This window comes from Pinus tabuliformis, chromosome 3_1, assembly GCF_031772625.1.
Source record: "Pinus tabuliformis cultivar Carrire ecotype Pingquan chromosome 3_1, CPIR1, whole genome shotgun sequence".
Lineage (NCBI taxonomy): Eukaryota > Viridiplantae > Streptophyta > Pinopsida > Pinales > Pinaceae > Pinus > Pinus tabuliformis.
Genome location: NC_142301.1, coordinates 374,200,461 through 374,220,154, shown reverse-complemented (window position 1 = coordinate 374,220,154; position 19,694 = coordinate 374,200,461).

Below are 19,694 nucleotides of genomic sequence, written 5' to 3'. Positions count from 1 at the left end.
CACCGAAGAAGTGTTTTGTTTGCACCGCGAATAGAGCAAGCTTTGGTAGCCTGTAAGAGGTAGGCCTCTCCTAATAGAACAAATGTTTTGTTTGCAAATTGAGGGGTAACCTTGAAATCATATTTTATACCTGGGGGCATGCAAACCTTTTGGAGTGCAAGCAAAGGGCGACTATTTATTTTTTAAATTTTTAGGTCCTCCCTTTAAACCCGTAGGCTAACCCTTTAAACTCGTAGGATTAGTCATCACCTAACTTGCATAAAGAAAGGATGTGGGGCAAAAATCTAAAAGTTGTCGTTTTAATATGAGACATTCTTATCATATGACTGGAAGATCGAGCAGTTTTAGCACATAGTTCAAGCTCGTTAAAAGATAAACATAAGACATGAGAAAATGTTTCCACCCGCGTTTAAGCTCGTTAAAAAATGAATTATTCCCCGGTAAATAACCACCGTGAATGAAGCATTTCAGCCATTAAAGCCTTGGTCGTGTTTGCACTGTCACCTCCACTTTTCCATTGGCCGATCATTCACCTCCATTTGATTGTTTACCCATTTTGAGGAACAGCTGCGAAGAGTGATTTCACTAGCCATCCTTGTGACCCTGCCGTGATTGGAAAATTCCAAACCTTACCTGGAATCATCTGCTACCCATTTTATCACTCATTTCTCAAAAGACGAGTCTTCTTTAAGCTCTTTTCAACTGACTCGTAAAATATGAAAAGATTGCCGAGTTTTAGCCTTCTAGCTCATTAAAGCGACAGGAAGTGCTATCCCTCCTCTATATTTTAATCTTTTTGGACCTGAGGGATTATTGCACAAAAAGATCGAGCGCTCGTTTTGTTCGGCTCATTAAAACTATCGAAAATTCATCCCTTCTGTATTGTTTTATACTTTTTCGGAATTAAGGGATTAGATGACCAAAAATGAATTTCGGAGTTACCTTTACATACCTTTTCAGACTCTCTAAAAATGAAAAGGACCGAGTTATCTTTGTCGTTAGACTCGTTAAAAAGATTAATAGCGACAAACTTATCTTTAGACGAGAACGAGTTTCACTATCGCTAAGCTCGTTAAAACATAGCGATGGGTTTGCCCGAAGGGCAAATTATAGAACAAGCATATGTTATCCTCCTCAAGCTTGACAAAAATAAAGAGGTACTGGTCAGCAATGATTGGGGAGAAATTGGGAAGAAAACTCAAAGAATCTTTATTGGTAGCAAGTCGCTCTTGAACATGACACTTCCACTCCGTGCCCAATTCGGGTTGGGTTGTTTCATTCACCGGTCACATCACCATGGTGACGCCATACCATCCACATTTGAGGTAAATGCTACCAATCCATCACATAAGTGTCGCCGACATGTTCAAGAGAAGTCATCCAGAGAAGTCACCTGTGTCCCATCCACTACCATACATTATACTTCATTCTTTCATAACCGCCATCCTGAACCATATATCATCAGATCGTTTTCACCTCCATCAAAATCATTTGCTCCATTCCGTGTCATTGATGTGGGATTCATTGAGGCCCTCCTTTGACGGATCGCTTCTTGTCTACATCAGCTCATTATCCAAGAAGTTGATCTAGGAACACCCCATTCAGTACTTTGAAGCTTGCATGCCTCAATGGCAAGTTTCTCACTTCCGGCGACAGGTATACATCAATTACCTTCAACCAAAAGATTTTGCGTGGTGTTCGACACCAAGTCCTTTATTCACACCACGTGAATTGTACTGTAGTACCTTGAGGGTCATTATCATTATTGGTGATTCCTCTCGCGCTTGTTAAGAGTTTACATCATTGACTGGTAATCAAGCGATGTCTTTCCATGTTCGACTTCAAAACATTCCTCACATGGATCGACTTGTACTTTGAGTGAAGATCGGACCAGATTGAATACCCCGGGTCTAGTTTCATCCATCCGGGCTACGATATATATTCAGGAAAAAAAAGACATTGAAATGTACAGCATTGCAGCACAGATAATCATCCTACCAAAAGGATGATGGCTCTATCAGAATCATCAGTCTACCATCAGACGATTGTCTATCCTATGTACATGAAAATGAATTTATAAAGCTGAGCATGGGAATGCCCGCCTCAGCTAGATCATGAAAACAGTATGAAGATAATGTATTGTATTGTATCTTATTACAGGTCTCCTCCCAGCATTGAAAGAACTTCGGATCCTCCTAATAAAGCATTTCACCCGATAAACGGCCTCATACTTTAGGGGGCAACTGTTATAGAATTTTTTGTGCCTTACAACTCTAAGCATGAAATGGCCATAAACCAAGGGATTCTAAGTCCCTAAAAGTGTTGTTCCGACCCCTAAAGGAACAAGGTCAACAAATTACAGCTTCTCCTAGAAGTTCTCCACCAGAAACTGCTCAGAATCAGTCAAATCAGGATCATTTCAGCTGCTCCACTGGCTAGCTACTTTGCATAGCACCCAAATACACTAGCTAAGTGCGTTGCAACGCACCTAAATGCACTACCAGGGTGCGTTGAGCGGGAAATGAAAAATGGCAGTGTCATTCCGCGAGGTGGAAAGACAATGGAAGCTTCCAGAATCTTCTCCAATGACACTTGCCTCACTGAGTTCGACTAAGGATGAGTAAGAGGCTCTCAGTCTCCAAGTGGAAGCAAGAACTGACAGAGAGAAGACACTAGTCAAATCATAAGATGACTCATACTCCTTGCATACATCTATATATGGATCCCTCATCCCAGAGATCCGAGGGTTGGAATTTTGTACATTGCAGAGAATTGTTGTTGGTTTTGAGATAGATATCAGAGTATTGGGTGATTTATGCTTTGTTGGAGGTGAAGAGGGGCTTCTTTGCTGGGAGGTTGATGCTGGATCAGGAATCATCGGTTGTAACTCCTCCTGGATCTTCTTGTTATATCAATAAAACTATTTGAGTTTCTCCTACATGCTTGTGTATCATTGATGTTTGTTACATTTGTATGTTTAGCTTAAATCTGATCCTAAGCTTTTTATGAATATAAACCTGTGTCTTTGTATAGTTTCCTTCTTCTGTGATCTTGCAGGTACTTGGTGAAGCTAGGCAAGTAAGGGAGCAGGTAGCTGGAAGCTATCAAAGAGGAGAGAGATTGGATCAAAGGACTAGCGCAAGACACAGGTTGGTTCATCCTATTTCTCTTTGTTTATAGTTCATAAAGAAGAATACAAAAGTAGTTTTCTCTGTTTGTTTCTAAGGTCACTGTCACACCTTAGTGGGATAGGGTCATTCTGAATAGACACTTTTCCCATTAACATGGATCAACAGAATGCCTTTCATTTTCATTAAAATATAAAAAATACATAAGAGTTATCAGTCACAATGTCTAGCTCGAAAATGCCTCTTGGCTACAAAAAAAAGTCGAATCCTAATGAGGCTCTATGCCTTCTTATTTATATAACTGAAGCCACCAACAACTTCATTAAATTTATGGAGGCTTGTCTCCCAACTTGAGATTGACTTGTCTTCAAATATCACTGGCTTGGCTACCAATGATCTCGATGGCTTGGCTGCTTGTAACTCTGAGCCGATGAAATCTGGTGGAGGAATGTTCGACTGAGTGAGGAGTTGAGGAGGGAGATCAAATCTCCTAAAATCCCTCTTGCTTGTCTACTTTGAGTTCCTACACTTAAATTAGCCAAAATTTCTCCAAATCCTGCAATTAATGCACATTAGGCCACATGAAATAACATCTCATCTTTACCCTTCTCACTATACAAAATATAACAAAACATGTAAAGAAATATGAGAAACTTTTATTTTAATAAGTTGGAGAGTGGCATTAAGGTCCATATAATTTACCTATTGATGAGCCTCATTAGTGGTATAGATAATGTTGTGTGAATATTGCATAAGCATTGCTGGGTATAGATGGTGTTATGTACATCTTGGATATGCAGTGTTGTGTACATATTGTACTGTGTGCATGACGGATATGCGGTTTTGTGTGCATATGGTGTTGTGCGCATGTTGGATATGGATTGATTTGTACATAGGGTGCGATGTAGTGTCCTCACAACACCGCATGTACACAACACTACAAGTGGTGTTGTGAGGATGTAGTGTTGTGTACATGTTGTACATGTTGTGTTGTGTGCATGTGGTGTTGATGTGATGATGTGTACATGTGGTGTCATGTACATTTCGTGCATATGGTACTATGTACATGTGGTATTGTGTACACATTGTACAGGTGGTGTAGTGTACATGTGGCATGGTGTACATGTTGTGTAGGTAGTGCCGTGTACATGTGATGTTGTGAACACATTGTGCAGGCGAAACGGTGTACATGTGGTACTGTGTACATGTAGTACTGGTGTATGTGTGGTACTCTGTGCATGTCATACATGCTGTGTTGAGGGAATTACTATGTATGCGCATTGTGTGGTCGGGTTATCGTGGAATGCGTATTTTTTATGTTGTACAATGTGTATGTATATGTATTGTGTTGTACATCAAATGTAGGCTTATGTATTGTGTGGTGGTGTACACCAGATGTGAAGGTACATGTATTGTGTGGTGTTGTACATCGAGTATTGATGTATTATGTTGTGTTGTACGCCAGGTGTAGGTACATATATTGTGTGTCATTGTACATCAGGTATAGCTGGATGTATTATTTTGTACATAAGCTTTAGGTGTACGTATTTGTTGTGTTTTACCCTAGGTGTAGATGTATGTGTTGTATGTCAGGTGTAGGTGCATGTATTGCATGGTGTTGTATATCGTGTGTGGTTGTATGTGTGTGATGCACACTATGTGTATGTGCACATGGTTGAGGAGAAGGCACTGGGTGTTTCTCAGGTGTGGCAACTGATTTGGAGTTTGTATAGAATAAAGACAAAGATAGAAGCTAAGGATTGATTAAAGGATAAGTATTAGAATTTTATTTCAGTTCTATTATGCATGTGATTTATGATTTTGATCTATGATGGTTGTGTTTTGAGCTAACCTGATGTGAAATGTTTATACATGATCATTTTATCAAAGATGCTAGTTGACTTGTTGTGACAAGAAGTAAACGGGATTGAAAGTGTACCTTATTAACGAGCTACCAATGAGGTATGATGTGAATATATTTCAATTTATTTTTAAAACTGATAGAAGTTACATGCTTGGTACATGAAGCATAGACATTCCCAGTTGGATGGTTGAAATTGATTGCAAGAATTTGTGACAACAAAAGGAATTGGAAAAATGCAGCAGTATGTTGGTAAAGTATTTAGGAGTAGGGCCATTGTGGGACACTGATAACCAATAATATACATTGATTTCCATGAGCATGCTATGACTAGTATGATGGTTTAAGGCAGGGACATGCCTTTGCTTTTTTATCTTTTGATGCTAGGAAGCTTTCCAAGGGATGGACTTCCTAGGATGGGGGTGCCATCAGAACTTGGAAGGTGAGTGATTGCACAAAAGGGGGTGACTAGATTGCTTGAGCGACTATGTAGAAGAGAAGGGAAGGTCGGGGATGGATTTGTTTTGGACATTAGCATTGCCAGATGGAATGAGATGGACATTAGGAGTGTGCCCTAGAACAATGAGATGGTAATCGTTCACTGAGAGCACAAGTGGCACATGATTATAGCATTGGGCATTAGATGCAACTTTGACTTTGATAGTGGATTCTGGACTTCCTGGGAAGGAGAATCTTGGTATTAATTTGAGGGTTGAGGTGTTAGCCTATGGATTCCCTTGTTACAGATGTAGGCATCACATCCTCTTATTTGTTGGTTGAGAAAATGTGTATATGTGTGTATATTTATATTATTGTAAATAATGTTTTGAACTGGATTTATAAAGCTCCATAGACAGTATTATTATTTTCTGGTTGAAGAAAAGGTGTATAAGTATATGTTGATCGTAAATACCATAACGATTTGTGTTATAAAGCTCTAGTAAATGGTATGTCTATCATGTTTTCAATAGGATTCCATTGTAAATACTACAACGAGCTGTGTTATAAAATCTCATGTGAAATATGTTTTGTTTTCAGTAGTCTTGTTAGTTATAGGTTTCATTAAATACCGAGGACGGTGTTCCCCCAAGGGGGAGGGTTCTGTAATAGCTCAGGTTAAAACCCATGTAAAATTATATAAGACCATAGTGATCAGACACATATTCCAAGCTAAATGGTGGGGAAAAACATCCTCTCGTGGGTGTTCATTAGTTTATTATGGCTATGGAAATTGGCAAAGGAAATGAAAAAGGCTTTGGAAAGGTAGAAGGCATTTATTGGCATTTTATTTATGAAAATAATGGAAATTAGGAGAAAAAAAAGGTGAAGGGTCACAAGTTGCATGTGAGGAGGAAAACAAAGGAACATAATTGAAAATGAAGGAAAATAGAGGCCTCATTGATAAAAAGGCTTATGAGGATCAGTTGGTGGGTTTGGTCAGTTTAGTTTTGGAGCTCTCTCTCTCTTCTCTCTCTCATACTCTTGGATAGTTAGATTTTTCTTGGAGCACTCTTGGAGAGTGTGGAATACTTGGAGTTTTGGAGCAAGAAGGAAAAGGAAGAGCAAGAAAGCGAAAGAGAAAATTAGGATCAATAGCTACAACAAGTTTTTCTTGCAAGTACTGAGTTGCTTGTATGTTTTCGTCACTAGATTTGGCATACATGACACATGCATGTGGTGTTTTTTGTTGTGATATGTCATTGAAATGGACGATTGCCTGGATTGAAAATGAATTTTCTTAGCCTTTCCATTTCTTAGATATCCATAGTGTTGTGGGTTTTTTTATTTGTTTTTCTAGTTGGTTCTCATGTTTCCTTTAACCTGGGTTGAGTTATTACTTCCTCGAGCTTTGGTTGGACACGTTGAAAAGTCTAGGGAACATGTGGTTAATGAGATTCTTCTTTTCTGATAACTATTTGTGAGGGATTTTTAATTTTATTATTAGCAAGATCTTCTCTTGGACATTATTGAAGTGTGTGTTTTCTTATTTCATCAAATAGCTACCAAAAACAAAGAGACAAGAAAACAAGATGTTGGCATTCTACGAGGGTCAAAACCTCTCCCTCTTGGAGAGGAGAACCCACACATAATTCTTCTTATATAGATTCCAATTGACAAATATGTTGGCATTATGATTCTGGTATGGCTCTATGTTACAGGTGTTGTACTTGATGGCAACTCACTCAAGTGGCAATGCTCTGTTCAGGCTCTCAAAATGTTATAAATTAAGAGGTACGCAGGTGAATGGTTCAAAAGGTGCGGACCCGCAGGTACGCCGGCCAGGAAGTGCGCTCATACCCGCAGGTTACCCGTTCATGAGGTGCGGACCCCGAGTTCACTCACTTCAAGGCAGAGAAGCGCGCTCACGTGGGGTTTCTTATGGTTGGCCCATGGTATTTAGCCCGTCGTTCTTGATTTTATGGTTTTGGCCCGTGGTATAGGATCTAATTTAGCCCCGGTTTGGATCCCTTCTATTGGTTATTGATGGTTTTGTCCCATGGTGTGAATAAGGGCTTGACTATAAATAGGGAAGGAGATCACTTGGCTAATGCATCTTTGAAAGTTGAATATCTTAAGATCTGAATTTTGGGTTATCAGTTTTAAAAGCTAGATCTAAATCAAGGTAAAATTTGAAGGCGAATCTTTGCCAAGTCGTGATCTCTCGGGCGCATGATCAGATATGTGGATCTGACTGTTTGTAGTACATTGGAGGACTGTTAATTTGGCCCTAATCAGAGGTTCGTAGGCGATCTAAAGCGAGAGTGCGGGGGTACGCAGTACAGAAGAAGGTGCAGTGCGGTATACGCAGCGCAGCTAAAGGCGCAGTGTGGGGTACGCAGTACAAAGGAAGTCACAGTGCGGGTATACCCAGAGCAGCTGAAGGCACAGTGCGAGGTATGCAATACAAAAGAAGACGAAGTGCGGGTATATGCAAAACAACTGAAGGTGAAGTGCCAGTATCCGCAGGTTTATATTGGTGAAGTTGCAGACCTGTTTTGAAATATTTGTTGGCTGCCTGTTTTCTATTTGCTGCTGTGTTCTGGGTTTAGGATACTGGTGTTGGTTTTCTGTTTACAGCATTCTGAGAGGTTTGGGTGGCTCATTGGTTTGATTGTATAAGGATATTGGTTGATTCACATGTACTTTATGTTTATTTGATGTTCTTGGATCCAGTCTGAAAATTAATGAAAAGTGGTCCTTGAATGAAAAGAAGTAGGGGGTTGTAGCTCCCTTCGAGGAGAAACTGGAAAAAAAGAAAGAGTTGTCGCTCTCCGCAGGTTGTAGCCTGTGTACTAGTAAAGGAATGCACCAGTAGAAAATCATTGTAAAAGAAGTTTCTAATTGAAAGAAGATAGAGACATATTGCAGCAGGTGGTTTTCACCCACATTGGGTTTCCACCTTATATTTGGTGTTCTATGGTGTGACTATCTGTTTTTCATGTTCTTGTTCATTATTATGCATAATTTAATCATCAATATCTGAAGAATAAGTTGAAGTATAAATTTGGATGGTATATTGAAAAGTTTTAATAATATTGATTCACCCCCCCCTCTTAGTATTATTTCCAACAATTGGTATCAGAGCAGGTCCTTCAGAGAAGCTTGATCGCTTGAAGGAAGATCATTCATCATGAGAAACTATGAGAGGGAAGCATCAATCAGGCCACCAATTTTGTATGGGACAAACTTCAATTATTGGAAGGTAAGAGTTACTGCCTATCTTCAATCTCTTGGTACAGAAGTTTGGGATATCATAGATACAGGGTACACTTTTCCTTCAGCTACTCCTACAGATCCGGCCGAGAAGAAGAAATATGAAACAAATGCTAAAGCAGTCAATACTCTACTGGGATGCTTATCTCAAACAGAATTCATGAAGGTCATGCAATATAAATCCACAAAAGAAATATGGGACAAGATTGTCTTGAGCTACGAAGGAGATGAACAGGTAAAGCATGCTAAACTTCAAACCATCAGGATTCAGTATGAGAATCTCAGAATGTATAATGATGAAAGTGTCGCTAACTATTTCCTTCGGGTAGAAGAGATTGTTAATTGCGTGAAAAACTTGGGTGAAGAAATAAAAGAGGCTATTGTGGTTGAAAAAGTTCTAAGATCATTGTCCCCCAAGTTTGAATCTAAAGTGTCTGCAATAGAAGAAAAGGAAAATCTACGAACTCTTACTATGTCTCAGTTACACGGAATTATAACTGCCTATGAAATGAGAAAAGGAGGTCCATCAGACAAGAGAGAAGCTGTCTTTAAAGCTTCAGGCAAATGAGACTACTATGAAGCAAGTCACGTGCCAGAAGAAGAAGAAGAATCAAATTTTGTCAGAAATATTCAATGGGGTACTGGAAGGTTCAGAGGTAAGTTACCTTTTAAATGTTTTTCTTGTGGAAGAGTAGGTCATTATGCTGCCAAATGTCCTCATAATGATAAGATTGATAAAGGAAAGGAACCTGCTAGATGGAACAAGAAACATAATGCAAATAAGAAAAGCTACTACACTCATGAAGACAATGATGGTCTATCAAATAGTGATGAAGATGAACGAAGTAATGACTATAAAATTTTAATGGCATTTGAAGATGATGATTACATGGATGCTATAGATGTGGATAGGTTTTATGAAGAGATTTCTAGACTCAAGACATGTATAGAAGAAAAGAATGTGATAATTGATACCCTACAATTTCAAATTGATGAAAAAGAAAAACTTCTTGAAAAGTTAGAATGTGAAATTGTTGGCCTTAGAAAATAAATTGAGAAAACAAAGGCTATTAATCTTAAGTTTGTCAAAGGATCTTAAACTCTGGATGAGATCATCAATGTACAGTGTTCTCCACTAAACAAGACAGGTCTGGGATATAATGGAGAAACATCTCAAGCATCCACCTCAAAGAATTATCTTGATGCAGCAAGAAGGAATGAGCAAAAGCACAATGGAGATCACCAGGTAAAGCAGTGATGAATTACCTCAAGAACAAACAAAGACTATCAGGTAAACCAGGGGCAGTTCATCTTAAGGGTGAACAAAAGCTACAACTAGCCACAGGTAAAATCTTCTCAATTTGCTTCAAAAATGGATGATAATAGAAATTACAATCATTTGGCCGGTAGACTTCATAATCACAGAAGTTTCTTCAATGGAAAATCTTTATATTGCCATAACTTTGGTCACAAAGCAGCTCAATGTGTTGCATATAAAACAATCATGACTAGAGAAGCTCAAAAACAAAGAAGTATGACCGGGTTTACAAAAAGGACCTATAACAACTTTTCAGCTCTTGAAAATGAAGTTGAATGTTCTATTTGCAATAACTTTGGTCATGAAGATTCTGAATGTAGGAGCAGGTTTCAGCAGACAAAGGAACAAGCCTCAAGCACCAGAACATGGAGAATAAAAGAACCACAAACAGAAAGATGTGGGATAACATTTTATGCAGAGGGACAAGAAAATCTATGGTACATCGACAGTGGATGTTCGAAGCATATGACAGGTGATAAAGAAAAACTTGAATCATATTCTGCTTTAAAAAAAGGTAAGAAAGTTTCTTTTGGAAATGATACTCCTGCAGCTATAAAAGGAAAAGGCACTGCTCAGTTAAAAGAAAAGGTCAAAGATGGAAATGTTTTGTATGTTGATGGACTGAAGCATAATCTTCTGAGTGTCAGCCAGATGTGTGATCAAGGAACCGAGGTAATATTTAGATCAAATGGATGTCGTGTTCGTGATCTTAATACAGGTGAAACAGTGATCAAAGGTAGAAGAACTCCAAATAATCTATACATATTTGAAGAAGGACAACAACAATGCTATTTGAGCAAGGATGATGAACACTGGTTATGGAACCAGAGGTTGGGGCATCTAAGCTTTTCACAAATAAGGAAAGCATGCAAATATCAAGTAGTTCGTGGTCTTCCAGATATCAAAATTCCAGACAACACCATACGCAAATCATGTCATTTTGGAAAGCAAACCAGAACTAACTTTCCAGAGAAGGAAGGATCAACCAGCATGCCTCTTGAGCTAGTCCATACAAATGTAGGTGGTACATTTAGGAAAAGGACACCTCGAGGAGAAGAATACTTGATATTATTCATTGATGATTTCTCCAGGTTTGTTTGGTTAGGACTTATGAAGCATAAAGACGAAGCATTCGAAAAATTTAAATCCTTCAAAGCCTTGGTTGAAAATGAATCAGGTCACAAAATTAAGTGCCTCAGGTCCGACAAAGGTGGGGAGTTTACCTCAAATGAATTCTTCGATTTCTATGAAGAACATGGGATAAGAAGAGAATTCTCTACAGCTAGAACTCCTCAGCAAAATGGAGTGGTGGAAAGGATGAAAAGAACAATCCAAAAAATGGCTCGTGCTATGCTTGATGAGTCTGGAACTCCCGCAACTTTCTGGGGTGAAGCTGCATATGCTGCAGTTGTTATTCTCAACAAAACAAATGTCCGAGTGAACAACACTCAAACTCCTCATGAGCTCTGGTATGGTGAGACTCCTTCGGTAAAGCACTTCAAAATCTTTGGGAGCAATGCTATATTAATAATACTGATGAGCAACTTGGCAAACTTGAACCTAGAGCAGATGAAGGCATTCTTCTTGGTTATTCTCCTCACAGCAAAGCATATAAGTGCTACAATAAAAGACTTGGAAGAATTATTAACAGCATTGATGTAGTGGTTGATGAAAAGGGATACATTCCTAGGCAAGTAAATCATGAAAATATCGAAGAAGATGAAGACTACCCTCAAAGACAAAATGATGAAGAAGAAGAACCTCAAGAAGCACCAGAGGAACAGATAAGGATAAAAGAGAAGACTCCATCCAGGTATGTTCAGAAGAATCATCCAGAATCTCAGATTTTGGGGGACAAAGAAGTAGGTGTACAAACAAGAAGAACAATTGCAGAAGCTTCAAGCTATCTGGCATTACTCTCTTCCACTGATCCACAAAATGTGAAAGAAGCATGCAAAGATGAATGTTGGGTCAAAGCAATGGATGAAGAACTTGAGCAGATCGAAAAGAACAACACTTGGGAGTTGGTTCCTAGACCAAAGGATAAGAATGTTATAGGGACAAAATGGGTCTTCAAAAATAAGTTGAATGAAAATGGGGAAGTAATTAGAAACAAGGCCAGACTTGTTTGTAAAGGGTATGCGCAGCAAGAAGGAATAGATTTTGAAGAAACTTTTGCTCCTGTTGCAAGACTTGAGGCCATCCGAATGTTCCTTGCTCTCTCAAGCTTTCAAAAGTTCAAAGTATTTCAAATGGACGTGAAATCAGCCTTTCTGAATGGAGACTTAGAAGAAGAATTATACATTGAGCAGCCAGATGGTTTCATTCTTGGAAATGATCCAAATCTTGTATGCAGACTGAAGAAGGCTCTCTATGGTCTTAAACAAGCTCCAAGGGCTTGGTACTATCGGTTGGAAAAATATCTTCATCAAAAAGGTTTTTCAAAAGGATCAGCAGATAGCAATCTTTATATAAAAATTGAAAATGACAAATTGCTAATACTTATTGTGTATGTAGATGACATTATCTTTGGCAGCAATGAAGAATCTATGAGTCAAACCTTTGCCTCAGTGATGCAGAAAGAATTCGAAATGTCCTTGCTTGGAGAATTGACATATTTTCTTGGTTTGCAAATCCAACAAAAGGAAGGAGGAATCTTCTTGTCTCAAACCAAGTATCTCAAGAAGATTTTGAAGAAATATGGCATGGAAGATGCAAAACCAGTATCTACACCCATGGTCACAGGATGTAGCCTCAGTGAAAATGATGAATCAGCAACAGTGCATCAACCAACCTACAGGTCTATGATTGGAAGTCTACTTTATTTGACAGGTACCCAACCAGACATCATGCATGCAGTGGGAATAGTTGGAAGATTTTAGGCAAATCCAAAGGAAACTCATCTTCAGGTAGTGAAGAGAATTTTCAAATATCTTCAAGGGACTCAAAATTATGGCTTATGGTATCCTAGAGATACAGATCTCACACTTCATGCTTATACAGATGCAGATTGGGCCGGAAGTGTGGATGACAGGAAGAGCACAAGTGGTGGTGCATTCTTTATGGGTTCCAGATTAGCATCTTGGTTCAGCAAGAAACAGAGTTCGATTGCCTTGTCTACAGCTGAAGCGGAATATGTTGCTGCTACATCTTGCTGCACTCAACTCCTTTGGATGATGCAAACCTTGCAGGATTTTCAAATCACTTGTATACCACCCATCTCTATCTTATGTGATAATACAAGTGCAATCAGCATTTCAAAGAACCCAGTCATGCATTCAAAGACCAAGCACATACCGATCAAGTATCATTTTCTCCGGGAACAAGTACTTGAACAAAAGGTCAAGTTGGAGTATGTTCCTTCTAAGGAACAAGTTGCTGATATACTCACCAAACCATTGCCCAGGGATACCTTTGAATACCTCAGGCAAAAGCTGGGGGTTGTTGATGCATCATCTTGTTGATTGAATCTCTTCTGATTGTTGGTTGTACGCAAGGTTCATCTGGGGTATATGCGTACATATGCTGGGTTGCGGATTGGTCGAAGATCGAATTGCACATGTTCAGGGGGAGCATATAATGCATTGTTGGCATTATGGAGGAAGTACAGAAGCAGATCATGGATGCTAGTCTGAATATTGCTGCAATATGTCTCTATCTCTTTCATGGTGTTTGGTGGATTATGGTGCTTCTTTGCAGATCTGGTTTATAGTCAGGGGGAGCATGTTCTTAGGGGGAGCATAACCCTTTGCCCTTGATGTCAAAGGAGGAGAATGACGTTGAGGATCTTGAGGTCGCCATGAAGTCCAAAGGGGGAGATTGTTGGCATTATGATTCTGGTATGGCTCTATGTTACAGGTGTTGTACTTGATGGCAACTCACTCAAGTGGCAATGCTCTATTCAGGCTCTCAAAATGTTAGAAATTAAGAGGTACGCAGGTGAATGGTTCAAAAGGTGCGGACCCGCAGGTACGCTGGCCAGGAAGTGTGTTCATACTCGCAAGTTACCTGTTCATGAGGTGCGGACCCCTAGTTCACTCACTTCAAGGCAGAGAAGTGCGCTCACGTGGGGTTTCTTATGGTTGGCCCGTGGTATTTAGCCTGCTGTTCTTGATTCTATGGTTTTGGCCCATAGTATAGGATCTAATTTAGCCCCGGTTTGGATCCCTTGTATTGGTTATTGATGGTTTTGTCCCATGGTGTGAATAAGGGCTTGACTATAAATAGGGAAGGAGATCACTTGGCTAATGTATCTTTGAAAGTTGAATATCTTAAGATCTGAATTTTGGGTTATCAGCTTTAAAAGCTAGATCTAAATCAAGGTTAAATTTGAAGACGAATCTTTGCCAAGTCGTGATCTCTCGGGCGCATGATCAGATCTGTGGATCTGACTCTCTGTAGTACATTGGAGGACTGTTAATTTGGCCCTAATCAGAGGTTCACAAGCGATCTAAAGTGAGAGTGCGGGCGTACGCAGTACAGAAGAAGCCGCAGTGCGGGTATACGCAGCGCAGCTAAAGGCGCAGTGCGGGGTACGCAGTACAGAGGAAGTCACAGTGCGGGTATACGCAGAGCAGCTGAAGGCACAGTGCGGGGTATGCAGTACAAAAGAAGACGAAGTGCGGGTATATGCAGAACAGTTGAAGGTGAAGTCTGGGTATCCGCAGGTTTATATTGGTGAAGTTGCGGACCTGTTTTGAAATATTTTTTGGCTACCTGTTTTCTATTTGTTGCTGTGTTCTAGGTTTAGGATACTGGTGTTGGTTTTTTTTTACAGCATTCTAAGAGGTTTGGGTGGCTCATTTGTTTGATTGTATAAGGAGATTGGTTGATTCACATGTACTTGATGTTTATTTGATGTTCTTGGATCTAGTCTGAAAATTAATGAAAAGTGGTCCTTGAATGAAAAGAAGTAGGGGGTTAGAGCTCCCTTCCAGGAGAAACTGGAAAACAAGAGAGATTTGTAGCTCTCCGCAGGTTGTAGCCTACGTACTGGTAAAGGACTGCACTAGTACACAATCATTGTAAAAGAAGTTTCTAATTGAAAGAAGATAGAGACATATTGCAGCAGGTGGTTTTCACCCACAGTGGGTTTCCACCTTATATATGGTGTTCTATGGTGTGACTATCTGTTTTTCATGTTCTTGTTCATTATTATCCATAAGTTAATCATCAATATCTGAAGAATAAGTTGAATTATAAATTTGGATGGTATATTGAAAAGTTTTAATAATATTGATTCACCCCCCCTCTTAGTATTATTTCCAACAAAATACTAAGACCATGAAACTTGACCTTCTATGCCACTCCAAGATGAAGATGCCAATCCTCTTCTTTCTCACTACTGAGATCATCATCACCGCTGCACCACTAAGGCCATTACTACTACACCATTGAGATATTGTCTATTTGATCATAGTTGTGCCTTCCTCAAGATCATAACTTCACTTCTACTGAGGTTATCACTTTGTCAACAAGGTCGCTACCTTGTCTTCATCATGAGTTTGATAACATGTCTTTATCAATGCATTGAGATCTGCATTGTGACCTTGTCTTCACTAGGATTATAACTGAGACCATGGTTGTCATTATGACTGTGTCTAGTATGCCGAGAGTGTCTTATTGTGGGATCAAAATTATGTTGAGACAATGATCATTACTACTGTGAGGAGGCTGAGACACAGATATGCCTGATCGAATTCCTTCTCACTGTAATTTCTTGCAACATGATTCCACCCGAAATTGCAGAGACATTGTGTTCACTTCACCCATCCAAGATACTGTACTTTTGTACTTATTCAAAATACTATAACCCTGTACCTTATTTGGAATACTGTACCTTGAACTTCATCCGCAATTTCAGATATATCTGAGATCCTGTTTCTTCTTTTCTATGCAAACCCTGAGTGTTCATATATAGTGGTTTTCCCCTGTATTTGAGCCGACATGTCCACAAAAGAGATGTGTCTTCATATGTGAGCCGACTTGATGTTAATATTCATTTTGAGGGCGACTTTAAGTGTTCTCTTCATTGTTTTGTAGGTAGACTTATTTGTGCTTGTCTTGGAGGGCTAATCTAGTGACTAGGTAGACTCATATACATTACTATATGCTCAAGAAGAGATCCTTACACATGTATTTGACTCTTTGACTTTCCTAGACCTATGGAATGAGAAAGAAACTCATTCTTATAAGTTACAAAAAAAAAATATTTTTCTTGACAAGTACAAAGATAAAAATGACATTTGTAAATACTAAACCTAATTACACTTTCTTCAACACTCCCTCTTAACTAGGGAGTTATTTATAATGATACTTGGTCATTCTCAATATGAATAACTTCTCATAAGAAGCATCAGATTAGTAACCCATATGTATAGAATCATAGTAACCAACATTGTTCATATCGAGGCCTTGACTAATTTCTCTATCTCTAATAAGATTGTAGCACAATTTTGGTGAGGAAAATGACTTATAAAAACCTTAGTCATTTTCTCTGAAGGTACATACCCACCTGGGTGTTCACTAAGTATGACCTTCTAGGAATATTCTTATCTTGGGTTCCTAGCCCTCAAATAATATTGTTCCTCTTTCGTACTCTTGTCTTGGATGCCTTGGACATCCTCAAAGAGTATAGGATGCTAGATGATTATTCAGTCCTCCATTCTTTCTTCCAAAATGAAGACAAGAATTTTGTGTCCCTCACATGTCTACATTTCCATTCATGTCCTTTACCTAGAGTTACAGTTGTTAGTCCTGATCTAGTGCATGACACATGAAATAGAAAAATACAATTGTCACTCCCTTTTAATCAGGGGTGATCTTATCCAAGCTCCCTCTTGATCAGAGACCTGTTAGATCTCCCTCTTACCTAGGGACTCTTCTATACATCAACAACCTCTTCTTCATGGATCCTTTAGTTGCTTGATCAACTTCTCTCCTTGATGTCATGAAAGTTAGTTGAGATTCTTTCTTGTAGGGAAACATTCATCGATCAATTTCCTCCTTTGTTTACCATGTCATTCCTTTCTTCATGGAAAGTGGCCTTCTTCATATTTGGAACCTTCATCATATGACTACTTCTTTCTCATCATGCTTCTTCCATTCATCACATGAATGCTAGTCGTACTTGTAAGTAGCCCTGCATGAACTTATCTAGACATTATTCAAGAAATCAAATATATCATTAACTAAAATCATACCTTACGAGGTGGCTCTTCATCATGACATATTTTGGTAGGTATCAACATTATACATTCATGTTGACACATCTCCCAAAGATATCCATTGTCAAAGGTCTACATCCTTTCCATCAGAGTCTTCATATCTTTCCGAGATATGTTTCTTGTCAAGTATTCTTGATCCTTTTAGATGTTGATTTCCTTCATCAAGGTTTCATATCTCATGATATCTTCCTTCCTTACAAATTCCATTCCTAGGTGTTTTTTAGAGTTTTCTACTCAGAGTTATGTAATTGTACTCAACCACCTCATATTTCATATGATGACATATTATGTTGATTTCATCTGGTGTGACTTATGTCTTTCTGCATCCTTTCAGAGGAGGAGATCATTTTCCTTAGATCATGCTTCTCAAGGTAGAAGAATTGATCTACAACCATACGACATGGCATTATAAAACTTAAATACATGTATACATACCTCATTTTACCTTTAGGTTGTCCAGGTTTCTTTCAACAACTTCCTTGATTGAAATATCTTCAATCCCTTGAATTTCTCTTACGTCATCATATCATTATTCATGAACTCCATAGGTTGGAGTTTCTATTGAAACACTTGCTTCATCCCTGGATCAATGAATCTTCTAGTGAAGATTCCATCAGAGAATATTGAGGATCTTAAAGATCCCTATCCAGTAGATGTTACCATTTTCTTGTATGATGAGCATTCTTCAAAAGTTTGAGTTCTGCAAAGTTGTTTCTTAAAACTTTCCTTCTTTCATAGAAACCCTACATTCTTGACAGAGGCATCTTACTTATCCTCGTGATCATAATCACCCTTGTGATGATGTCACGATATTGTGTTTCTAGTACTTCCATAATGTTACACCACATCCTATAACATATTCTAGTCACATTCTATGTAGGATCTAGGAGCCTAGAAAGAGACTTATAGAGAGCAGCTAACTTAAAGAATTATACTCCCTCTTATCATGGAATTAATTTGGATCCTTCCATCCTAACCAGTAGCTTGAATTTTCTTTTTCTCCACTATTTGATATTGTCCTTTAAGGACCATGTTTTCTTCTTCCAGCTTCTTTTAAGTCTCCAATATTATCTATGTGAGAGGAATTTAAAAGTTTCTTCTCATGAATTCAAAGGAGACCTATTTCAATGACTTCACCTATCTGTAAGGACAAAGACTATCCTCCTTATACAAGGACCATCATATCAATTTGTAGAACGGAGTCATTTAAATCAAAGATAGATCATAACCATGAAAGATACTTACTTGGCACATGAGGAGGAGATCCTTACCTTGATGCTTCATTGAATGAGATTCTTGTTAGATAATCATTAAAAAACTCTTAGCAAGACTCCTTGCACTATCCAACACCAAGCATGACAAAAACTGCTCCAGACTATATGTTATTATGATGTTTGAAACTGCTTCATTATATTAACTTCTAAGGAACTTTGACTCCTTATCAGGCCTTTATGATTATTGATATATGGTATTGTATTGCTGACACATAAGTAGACTATGGAGTATTAGCAGTAGTGTGTAAATACTGATCATCTCTTTATGTCATTGAGACTTAGCACTGCTTTCCCATAATAGAGGAGCTAACAATTCTTTAGCCCAAGTAGATTTATCCTAGTTTTTCTTAGAAACATTATCTCCAAATTATGACTTTACTGAGGTAGTATGCAACAGTTAGCATAATATGATGTCATTAGGAGTGCATGCTATAAAACCAAGATATATTGTAAATATGAGAAACTGAACTGTGTGAGATATTTGTATTGAGGAGGTTATGTGATCTTGACACCCTAAAGAGGGATTATAATGCCACTGATTTGAATTATTCTTGTGGAAATCTGAGACTATTATTGTTCTTTCAGTAGTGGCATCCCTAAATCATGCATTTGTATAGAATATCATTGTGAGCCCGAGACATAAAGCATCCCTGTGTACTATGATCATGTAGCATTATTGTGAAGTATCATTTGTTGTTACATTGAGCCATTCATCATTGGAAGCACTGAGACTGTGAAGTACACCTGAGAATTGTAGACCCAAGATTACAGAGGATGATCGATCTGTGGTTTTTTAATATCATGGTTGCTTCAACATTTGTGATATGACATAGATTTGAGTTTTATATGAACCCGAAACTGTGATTTCCAACAAGACTATGATATCCGAGATTGTTCCTTGACATGAAGATGAGATGCAACACTGTACATTTTTCAAACTCATATTTTTGATTCACTTAGATACAAACTTGAACTTTGAATGTATCTTTTCTTCCCTTCCTTAGAATTTAGCACCTTACCTCTGATACCATGTTGAATAACATAGGGCACATGTGGTTAATGATATTCTTCTTTTCTGATAACTATTTGTGAGGCCCTTTTAATTTTCTTATTAGTACAATCTTCTCTTTGACATTATTAGAGTGTGTGTTTTATTATTTCATCAAATAACTA